Source organism: Centruroides vittatus, unplaced genomic scaffold (assembly GCF_030686945.1).
Source record: "Centruroides vittatus isolate TY-2023 unplaced genomic scaffold, ASM3068694v2 contig_337, whole genome shotgun sequence".
In the NCBI taxonomy this organism is placed as follows: Eukaryota; Metazoa; Arthropoda; class Arachnida; order Scorpiones; family Buthidae; genus Centruroides; species Centruroides vittatus.
The window spans coordinates 713,532-725,773 of record NW_027122161.1 but is presented as its reverse complement, the minus strand read 5'-3'; positions in this window follow the sequence as shown (position 1 = coordinate 725,773).

The window sequence follows — 12,242 nt, the reverse complement described above, 5'->3', positions numbered from 1 at the left end:
CATTATATAAGCATTAATAAAGTAGATTAAATAAATACGTTTACCTTAACGTAATTTTTACATTCTTACAGTTAAAAGTTAAGAGTTTTACTAATTCTATTATGACTACAATTAGAATGTGAATGTAAGGATAGTTTTCAAGATTTTATTTACATCCTGAAAAAACTACTGTTTAGATTTTATCGACATTGAATATCCACAAGGCAAAAGAAATGTGAGATAAGCAGGGGCCAGGGATTAATCCACTTCTGACCACTTAATCTGCACGGGCTGGTAAAACCCGATCTCTGCGTCTGTTGGATGGATTAGGAGGGCAAAAAGTGAGTGGGGGAGTGCGTCGGTACATGGACAGGCGTCTTTCCGGAAAAATAGATCGACAGGTTAACAAATAAAACATTTATTGGTTAGCTATAGTTAACATACAAGATCGTTTACAAGGCTACTCGATTAAATGCTTAACGGTTAAATGCAAGTTAAATGCAAATTATACAAGGGGAAGCTTTTAGCTACGTCTAATCCCGTTTCTGGGAAGAGAGAGTTCACAGAGAGCTAACAAACAATACCTCTATGCGAAAATGGACGGTATACCCCGAAGTATGGCGGACGTCGACGATATTCAATCAATCAATCAATTCATCTTTATTTGTAATAGGCCTTGGCCTGTTACAGGGGAGAGGGTTGTTCAACATTCATTAAATAAGCAATTATATAGTTACAAATTTTTTTAACAAAATTATACAAGTTATAAATAGATTTTAACTTATCCACATGGAAAAAATTATACATTTCTTTTTCCGAGGAGCACTCATTTTAAATATTTAAATCGAAACAACGTCGACAATATGGAAGAGTCTACAGCCGTTGAATGTCTTCTCCGACGGGATCCAAGTCCTTTGCAGGGAGATCGATTGGCACAAATACAGAAATAACTTCCGTGTGCGGACGCGCCCTGAGCTTCCGGTAGCTCGAGCATTTATAGCATTAGTGTGGGAAAGCGATCCGTTATTGACAATGACTTGCAATTCTTGACAACTAAGTGTCAACTTTCCTACCTAACTGCTGGTAGTTGGAGGAGACCTCAGCTCCGATACTCCGCGAGGAGTTTTTCTAAGGGTGGTGTTTACAACAATTTCGAAGAACGAAAAAAACAAGGAAAGTTTTCTTTCATTTAAAAATTTTCCTCTAAAATCTGCGGTCTCATAGAAAACAATATGAGTTGTCTACGAGGAAACAGATTAGTAGCTTTTGTGACATTAAAAAAATAATTGACGTTAACGTCATCGATGTTACAGATGTAACGGAAAGCACAGGATGTCCCAAAAAATCGTAGACTTTAAAAAGTTCACCTAAAACCAACAGATTGATATATTACAGTGGGGTTTTCAACAACACACTAGTCACGAAAGAGAATTTTTTATGGCATAAGAAAAGTTTTTAGTTAAAATTTTCATCGATAGAAAGCACTTTATCGTTTGCCTCGCGAAAATATCTGAAAATGCTTAAAGATTACGTTCTGCCATGCTTACATGCACAGAATATTCTTAGGAGAATTACGTCCACGCAAAATGCACGTAGAATCTCCTGAGAAAGAATTCCTAAAAAACACGTTCGATCAAAAATTAATAATTACCTGTTTATACGAAAATGCATATGCCCTGCTGTCTCCTTACTAGACACCTACGGATTTTTGACGACGGTGCTTCTTAATGTTTCGAGTGTACGGTTCACTCATTCATAAGATGCCATTCGCAGTGACGTCACTGACATAACCCTGATGTATTTCACGCATTTTTGATTGATGTTACGACTGGCTTGCTTAATACTTGTGGTGGAGGGCACATGGAACAACTGTTGTAGTATGCTCGCAAATGCAAATGAATTAATACTATACAATCATGATTTTTTCCCCATACCGTTCTGATCGTGTGATAAGAATAACGCCCTCCATCGCTGAAAATTTAAAACTAAATTTTTTTTTATGCGTCAAAAAATTCCCCTCCAAGACAAGCCATTTCGTGTACACCCCAAGTAATACACCAATTTGTCCTTTTTATATCACTTTTTAAATGTATACGAACGTTTTCGATAATACAAGTGTCTATGATATACCTTGACGTGATAATATTACGTCGTAAGTTATACGATAAATATTAATACGTAATGAAGTATGACCTAATGACCTTTACATTTTACATAAATAATGTATTGTATTTTCAAATATACCTCAATAAAAACGCTTTAACTAAACACAACCAAAATATTTTTATAGGTTCTTTTTAATAAATACATTTATTCGAACAGGCAGTTCTGGAACCGGTCTGTAGTACTTCATTTACTAATTTCTGTAAAAACTGATGTCACTTTGTATCAAGGCCACAGCAACAAAATTTATGCAAATGAGTCTTTTAATAACAACAATAATAATAAAACTAATATATAATTATTGCCAATATCTATCGGTCTTTATTATAATTAATTAATTAAATATAGTTTTAAATCTACAAAAAGAAAATAGGGCTTTCTAAGTCACTTGTTAATGTATTAATGTATATTTTCATTACCGTATGACGTAATGAAAGAGGAAAAAATTGCATATATTTCACAATTCGAAGCCTTATAAAATTCACACACATTCAAATAAAATAAATTTTATTTGAATGTGTATAGTAAGTTGGTTATAAATAACATGACCATTTATTTTTTGACTCAAAACGGGACATTGGTTTATTTAGGTTAATTAACAGGTAGTCAATAAAAAAAACACTTTTTTAAAGTTATTTATTCAGAAAAAGTCAGTTAGCTTAAAAGTTACGAATTAAAAAATATATATACCCGAAACGTTTAGTTATATTTATATTTATCAGAGGAACAAATTTGCTTTAATATAGCTGGTGATGATTTTAAGTAAGAATGAAACTCTTGGCGCGTTTTTTTATATTCACCTTAATTATCAACATCGCCTTTAGAACTGAAATTTGTAACTGGGTCTTCTCAGATGGCCACAATTTGTTCATCATAGAAAATACTCTTTCTACTGGAGCATTTGTAGCAGGCAAACATAAAATATATTCAATTAAAATAGAAAAGTTTTCATGCTGAAGATTGTTGGCTCGAAAGTGTTTGAATACTTCCACCCAACGAGTTTTCGTGGAAACATTTAGATTATTCCATTCAGTTACTTTCTGCGATGTAATGTAGTTACAAATTAACGAAAATTCGTCAAAAACTTCTGCATCTTTATTACAGTCAATATATTCCTTTTCAATTAATACATCCAGAGATTTTTGAACGTCTTCCCATGCGGGGACCTTTTTTAAATCTGCCCAATAAAATATCTCCATTTCTTTGGTAAGAAAGCAAGTCCACTGCTCCATATATTCACGGCTTGTTTGATAAAATTCTGTAGCCGCCCTTTTCACAAACTCTTCATCTATGTCAGTAACATTATCTTTCGATTTCACTATTAATTGACGGACCATAAATGGAAGAAACTGATTGGTCTGTTTCTGAGTCAAATTGTCTTTTAGTTGATTGATTTCTTTTGCAGCTTCAATTGCCGATACAGTCTGACCTTCCAGTTTCAATACAGCTTGATGAAAACTTGCTGACAGAGCGTGTAAAAAATAAAGCCACAATTCGGATGTGGGATCTTCAAAAAAGTTTTTTAGTAACAGGGGACATTTTTCAATACTCAAAAAGTAGTTTTTTAATGGCTGATACATTTTTAAAACCCTTTCCAAGGCAGGCATAAGAGCAAGCCATCTAGTTTTGCTATAGCCGAGCATTTGTTGATATTCCGTTTCAGTTTCGGCGCAAAACTCCTTTAGAGCTTCAACTCGAATCGTGTAAATATAAAAAAATGAATATATCTTCACAATAATGCTTTCGTAATCTAAGGGTAGCCTGTCTGCAGCAGATTTTATTGCATTGTGAATTACATGGGCTCCACATCCAATACCTATCAATGGCTTTTTCAGTGATGATTGCAATTTCGTTAACACATTGTTAGTTCCTCGCCTAGCCGCACCTCCGAAATTGACGTTGGCATTGTCTCCGCAAAATGCCACGACTTTTGCTGTCAAATTATTATCTGTCAACACTTGGTTTAAATAATCGACAATGATGTCAGAAGTCTCACCTGGTTGGTCTTGGAGATCTAAAATTTTTACTTGCACACCTACGTAAGGTTGAAAAAAGCGCACTAGAATAGGGTATATTTTCTTGTTACCGTGGTTTGAAGCGTCGTTTAGTATTGTAATACAATTGGACTTATCAAGATCATCTTTTAATTCTTTCATTGCTGTAGGCGTCAAAACATTTACTACAATAGCTTCTGATTTCGTACGCGCGCATGTAAATTTGGGATCAAAACATGATTGAATTAATTTCGACGCACAATCATTAGAGCGAAAACTGTGGTTTTCTTGTATCGTGTGATAAGCCCAGACGCCTTCTGCCGCGGCGATATCCAAATCCTTTAAAGTTGGTGCGTCCGATTTCTTGAAAAAGGTTAACATCGAAGAACTCGAAGCGGCGGTACGATCGGCATTTTTATGTTTTTCAGACTTTAAATGCTGTTCAATATCACTGGCACCACCATGGGAAACGCTAAATTCTGTACGACACTTTTCACATCTGACATCTGAGGGAGTATTTATTTGCTTGATAAACGGATATTTTGCTTGTAAGTTAACATTGAACGTACACTTGCGTTTCGGCATTTTAACTTATGATTCCAAAACAAAAGAAGTTTAAGTTATTTACTATGTACACGAGCATCAAACAAAAACAAAACAAATATCGAGAAGTTGGTGAACGAAAAATCTGCCAAACAATTTGTCAACAAAGCGCGAGCGATGACGTCTTCGCCACTCTTGACTATCGTCGCATCAACCGACGACGCGGTTTGCTCTCGCACACCAATCGCGTCCGGCCGGCTCGACTACTCAAATTTTCACGCGGTTTCAGAAAACGGGACAATTTTGCGTCCCAGAGTTCATTTCGGGGACACCGGGACTCGTAACTCTAAAAAGGGACAGTCCCGTTCAAAACGGGACGTCTGGTCACGTTAGTTATAAAGTAAACATGTACAGTACTGTACATGTATATTGAATATTTACAGAATTCTATTCATAAACCTGATATTTTACTTAAAATCTGAAATTTTCGGCTGCATGCGATAGCTTTAACAAAATTTCCATTATTTTAAGAAAAATTAATTTAAAAAATTATATTTTAAGAAACAATTCTGTTGCTACTTATTACAAATCTGAATTTTATTATCAGAATAACGATATAAAAATATCGCCAGAAATAAATAATTTTTAGAAGTAGGGGAGAGCGGGGCCTCAAGTTCCGTTTTTAATCAACGTCATAATTTGTTAAGGAAACGAAATTCTAGCATAAGTATTGAGAGATTAAAATTTAGTAATATATCTAACTTTGCTATAAAGACAGTTTTTTGGGTTGTTTTGTGTAAGATTTTTTTATAATTAATAATACAATAACTAAAGTCGGAAAGTAACAACTTACCCCGGTTCGGGGCTAGTTGTTAACAGGGTGGGGCAAATTGTTACGAGATCTATGGAAGGTGTAATATGTAAAAAAAAACAATAATTTATTTATAAGTATGTATTTAAGTACTAATCAATAATATCTTATGAATAATTAGTTGTTTTTCTTAAATTTATTATAAACTAAACATTTATAATTTTTATTTAACGTAGATCAGCGATGTACAGGCTCCCTTTCCAATGTACCGGACTTCACTGGCCTGACTAAGATGGCTGCCGTCCATGCACAAAAACGTTCGATTTCATGACGTATTTGCTAATTATATTTCTTTTTTTTTTCCTTATGGCGCTATTTAAATCGGAACAACTTACTCCAGGAACTTTTAGCCCCGCTCTCCCCTATCTAGAAAAAATTAATTTTTAAAGATAATTAAATTCTAGAATTTTTACATGAAAAATATATTTTGAAATGTTGCATCGTTTTCTGTTTGTGTCCTCAGAGAAGAAAAGTTGGTTTCGTGGGATAAGGCAACACATCACACCAGCGATTTACCAAGGGGGATTTCTCCCGGGAGGACTTTTGTAACAAAATTAAACCCTACTTAGTTGTTACATACGAAGAAAAAACTGTCAATATACGTGACACACCCATTTTAGAAGCACGAACCCGAAGTGGTGAGCTGTTTTATTCACTCGGTTACTGTTTACCCACCAAAGAGGAAAGATTAAAAAGTAAGAAGTAAAATATATTAATTACTTGCCTTGTATTCACTTACACTGGAAATTTTCATTTGTCTTCATCAAGCGGCAAATTTTCTAAATGAAATGAAAGCCACTATAGAATCGAAACGTTGTAGTACGGAATAGAGTTTGCTAATAAAATAGTCTTGATAACACACTGAATGATCTTTACCATTAAACAATGAGACATTAATTATATTTCATATTTCTTTGGCGTTTTACCTCCGTATATAGAAGAAATTTCAAATTACCTAAGATTACGTCTAAAGTAGTCAAACAACACAATAGTAATTATAATTAATTTTATTTTTTATAAAAATGATTTGTAGATTAAGCGTTAAGTTGCTAGAAACTGGATTTTTCCTCTTTCCTTATTTACTCCTAATCAAACGTGTCTCATTAAATTTGATTTTTTGATAAAATTGCAACGAAATTGCATTCAATTCGTCATTTAATTTTACTAATAACTTCGTATAATTTGGAACACTGTTTCGAATAAATGTCGTTTAATATCTCAGTATGGGATGAAGATTAAGAAACGAAGTTTGGCACGGTAGCTCGTATATAAAAGGCATTAAGGCTATTAAATTTTGGTTGTAAAAGATCGAGAGGATGGAGAGATGGAGGGTGGTCATGTGTCATATCTCGCGTGGATCGAACTTAACGAAGATTTTTCACTTGCTGTTAGCATTTAGTTTTATATAGAGTATATATATATATTATATAACACATCTGTCTGTCCTCAAAATAAAGCGTTTCCTCATTCTACGATTAAAAATCAAGAAAATTTTTATTAAAAGCTCATATATAACTGATGCGGTCATACACAGTTTTATTTACTCATTATCATTAAAAATATAAGACTTATTTTTAAAATAAAATCTTATAACAGCCGGAAAAATTATGCAACTGGTTCCTAGATTTGTTATCATGTCTTAAAGTATTTATCGTTTGTAACTTGCGACTGTTAAGTGCGCTTAAGTTTTAGGGTGATAAGTCGTAATATCAGACAGAAGATGAAGACTCCGATATACTAAAATAATAATGTGTCATTTCATTTCGATTTTAACAAGTCCAAGGATATCCACTGAAAGCATTTACATGCTAAAATTTTTTGTCTATTTTCTAACATAAGCATAGAAATATTTATAATGACCTTTTTAGTTTAGATTCTCAACGACAGAGAACGCTGTACCGTTTGATCGAGTAAATACCTCAAAATGTTTGAAGATTAGGTTCGAGAGTGATTGTACGCACAGAACCTTCTTAACACAATCACGTTCATGCAAGAAGGAGCATCCCTCAAGCAGCAACTTCTGTAAAGCAATTTCTAATAAACACATTTGATCAAGAACGAATGATTATTTGTTGCTGCAAAAATGCATATCCCAGCGGTCTTCGAATTGGACACTGTGGATGTGTGGTCTACCTAAAGTTTCAAGTGTACACTAGGAGCCCAGCTTCCTTGGCTTAGTTGAAAAGTTCTGTTCGCAGTGACACCACCGCCATACACCCTGATACACTTCACACATCTCTGAGTGATGTTATAACTCGCTTGCAGAATATCGATAGTTGTGGTGTCAGGCATGTTGAACAACTGCTGTTGTAGAATGCGCACGATTGCAAATAAATAAATGCCATACCATGTTGAGTTTTTTCATCATCTTCTCATTGTGTGATAATAATAACATCTTTATCTGTAAAAGTTTTAATTAAATATTTTCCTGTAAAAAAATCCGCTACCATGACAAGCCTTCTGGTGCAAACAACACTGTAATACACCAATTTGTTCATTTTATGTAATTTTTTAGAATTCGGACGACCTTTTGGATAATACAAGTGTCTTTGACATACCTTTACATGATAATGTTAAGTAAATTATACTACAAATATTAATACCTAATGAAGTGAGCCTGTACATTTTACCTGAATAGTGTATTGTATTTTCAAAGACATCGCATTAAAAACACTTTAAATAAATACAAACAAAATATTTTTTGCAGTTTTTTTAATCAGGAAACTTCATCGAACACTCCTGGAACCGCTTTGCAGAACTTAATTTACTCATTTCTATAAGAACTAATGTCACATTTTATCAAGGCCACAGCAAATTTATGCAAAGCCAAGAAAATTTATGCAAATAATTCTTCCAATAACAAGAATTGATAGTAAAAATAATAAAAATAAAAGCTGATATATATGATATTACTGCCAAGATCTGGCTGTCCTCATTATAAATTAATGAATTAATATTTCATGCATATTGAATATTAAATAGACTTTTAAATTCTACGAAAGGAAAATCTGGCTCTTAAGTCACTCGTTAAAGTGTACTGTATTACTTTATGTAACGTATGACGAAATCATATCTGTAAATATAAAATAACCTAATATAAGAAGAAAAATTATATATTTTTCACGTTTCAGTTCCTCATAAAGTTTTGTAAAATGAAAGCAAAATATTAAATTTCATTTTTACTTGAAATAAATTTCATTTGAATATGAATAGTCAAGTTAGTTATAAAGGAAACGTGTACATGTATATTTAACTTAATTCATAAATATTTTATCTGTAAATCTAAAATTTTCCCCTGCGTGCAATAGATTTAACAAATGACTACATTTCCATTAAAATAATAATAATAATAATAATTTTAAAAATTGAATTCTACTGCTATTTATTGTAAATATAAGCATTTAAAATTTGAATAACGATATTAAAATATTAATAAAAATTACCAATTTTTAAAAGTATCTATAAAATTTTTTGTTTTTTAAAGGTAAATAAATTTTAGAATTTTACTTGTAATATATATTTTCAATTGTAATTAACCGTCTTACAAACATCAAATTCACTGCTTCTGTTGCAGGGTAAAAAAATTACCTTCTTCATCTCCTGGCAGTCAATAAGTTTGTCATCTTCTTGGAAATCATACAGAATTTTTTTCTATCAATAACAATAGAATCGAAAGTCAAAGCAATTTGCCTGCCACCGGGTAGCAAGTAATATTCTGTAAGCAATAAAATGTTCTTAAAATCACCGTCATAATAGTTGTCAGGCTGAGTATAAAGCACTATTAATTGCATATCGATTAACTCCTCGGTATCTAATTGTGAAGTCAAAACAAGAAATATCAGTTTAACCTTAGAAACTATATAATCTAAGCCCGACAATTAAGTCTTCACCGGGACTTCCATGCCCCTCACTATTATCCCTACCTGATAAGTTTTGTTTAGTAAAATCAATGCTTTCTGATGACATATGTATCAGACAGCATTGATTTTACTAGACAAAATACATCCATATATAAATCCAAAATATATCAAATTCGGGAAGTTAAGAAGACATTAAACCTGCTAAATTTTAAAAAGAAATTTTATACTACCATTGTTATCCAAGTAGCTCACACATATACCAGTATCCGAGCTCTAGGGATTTATATTGTTCACGCTTGGCTTTTCTTTCACCATGTTGTTTATCGTTATAAATTATATTCTTAAGAAAGATTATTCTTCGTGTTTGAAAAATTTCACCTTTTAATTTTTCCATCCAGAATTAATCTGTCGTATCTCAATTTAACATTCTTAGTTTTTTTTGAACGAATTTCTTTACTATAGAACTTTAATTTGTGTTTGATATTTCCAGTATTCATCGAATAATCATCATTAGTGAGTATATTTAAACCTTTTCAATTACTAATATTTTTATATACTTTTAATTCTTCATCGAAGTTAAACACCACAAATAACCAGCCTTTTTCATTTGGTTTATTTTTTCAATTCTAAAAGCAGAATTAATATTCTTTTCTGTAACATTTAACTTAGCTTTAAATAGTTTTTCTACCTTACATAAATGATCATCTTTATCCTTATCTTTATCCTTTGAGACTCGATTATAACACTCTCCCTTCCTTCTTTATCTTTTAATCTCATTACTAAACAGCCAATTTTTAAGACCAATTTGAAACTTAATATTTCTGTTAGTAATTCCCACACTAATCTGTTCTAAAAGCAGGAAAATTGGACCATAAATATACAAAAAAGAAAGGAGGAAAATTAGTATGAATTATGCAGTTTGTTATAGTTATGGATCTATAAACAATCTTATTTAAAATAATTAACTGGAATTATCCTAATATCTTAGTGGTTACCTGCATCTCTGTGGTGTCTATTTGTTAGAGATCGTGCTTCTAATATCAATAGAATCGTTAAGAAGGAATTATCCACCAACTTACATTTAAATATCGACAGTTGTCTAGTCTCAAAATTGCTCCTAACTCAACCGTTCGTACCGATGATAACGAGTTCGGTCACAGAATATCGAGTTTATGAATGAGGTTTCGTCCAGTTACGTCGTAGAATACTCTTCTAGCTTAATAACACTACCGTGGCCTCCTATTTTTGTTCACGACAGTAACCAATATTTATTATGTTCGATAATAAGGAAACCCATCGACTTGACTAAAGAAGACGAGCAAGTCGTCTACCGTAAAATGAGGCAAGAACGACAAATCCATGTTGAAGGTCGGTCACACCTTTTGTATCTCTATGCAATATCTACTTTACAAAAAAAGTTATTTGCCAGGACGGTGGCAGAAGATAGTTACGTGTAGAATAATATTTTCAGAAAATCAAGCAGATGTAAGGAGATAATTGCAAAGATATATCATTAGTTTAAAATGTAGGATAGGATGGAGCGATATGGAACACCGTAAGCAAACATCTCCAGTAATTATTCATACGGAAAGTTCTGAAAACAGGTGGAAGCATTTTACTTTCGTTTAGGTAAAAACTGGATTTACTCGCTTTTACTTTCCCTATTGTAACATAACACAGGAAAGTATTGTAATCGTCGTGTATTTGATCCACCGGGATTTTGGAATCTTGTCGTTTTCAACTCCAGAATCCAATATGTGTGTATCTGTGTGTTGCTGTTCATGTCGTTTAATATCTCAGGATGGAAAAAAATTAAGAAACGAAATTTGGCACGGTAACTTGTATACAAGGGGCGTTGTTACTATTCAATTTTGGTGGTTAAATCACGAGCGATAGAGAGGAAGCACGTGCCATATATGAAGTGAGGTCTGACTTAATGAAGATTTTACTAGTTTTTGGCATTTACAATATTATTAAAACTACTCTCAACTCAAAATTAAAGTGATTTTGCTTTTTCTAATAATTAGTAATATAAAAATTATATTTGAATAGCATCTCGCAACAGATGGCAAGTTTAACTTTGTGTAAATGTCATATTGTTTCTTAAACATAAGTGTTTTTCGCCGGGAATGTTACGCAACTCGTTTCTGATTTTTTTTCAATAACGCATAATTAGTTTTTATTAGCATTAAAGGCTACAGAGTGTTGTTGAGATGCAACGATTTTAACGTTAGCCATTTTTACAACGCTTCTATTAACGGTTTAATTTTTTTGAGGCTTGAAATTTTTTTACCCATCCAATTTACTTTTTCTGAAGTTTCCTGAATGTCTTGATATGGTGATCGTAACCAGGCTCGCATTTTCATGAAAACGTAACATTTTAACGTTCTGCAAATGGAACGACATGAATGGAACTCCGTCAACTGGGCGACCAAATAAGAGATGATTAATAAACAAAATATAAAAGTTGTAATTGTTTTCTTTATTAAAATCATTATTTTTTCTACTGATCTCGGTGAATTTAAATATCGCCCACTCGACTATCGTCTATTGTGTATCCCCCAGCTGTGTACCCATATGGATCGAGGTATAGGAGGAACGACGAAACTAGATCGAAGCGCCTGTAGCGGCGACGCCGAGTAACAGCATCGGGGCTACAAAGCCGGCACCAGTGTTGTTCCACTTAATACTTTAGTACTAATCTATACGTTTTTACTTGTTTCAGTACCAAGATACCCAATACCATTTTCCTAGCTTTATTCATGAAATCCAAACACCTTTCCTTTCAATTTAGTACCTTTCAAAACATTCGTTTTTATTCTATATTTCTAT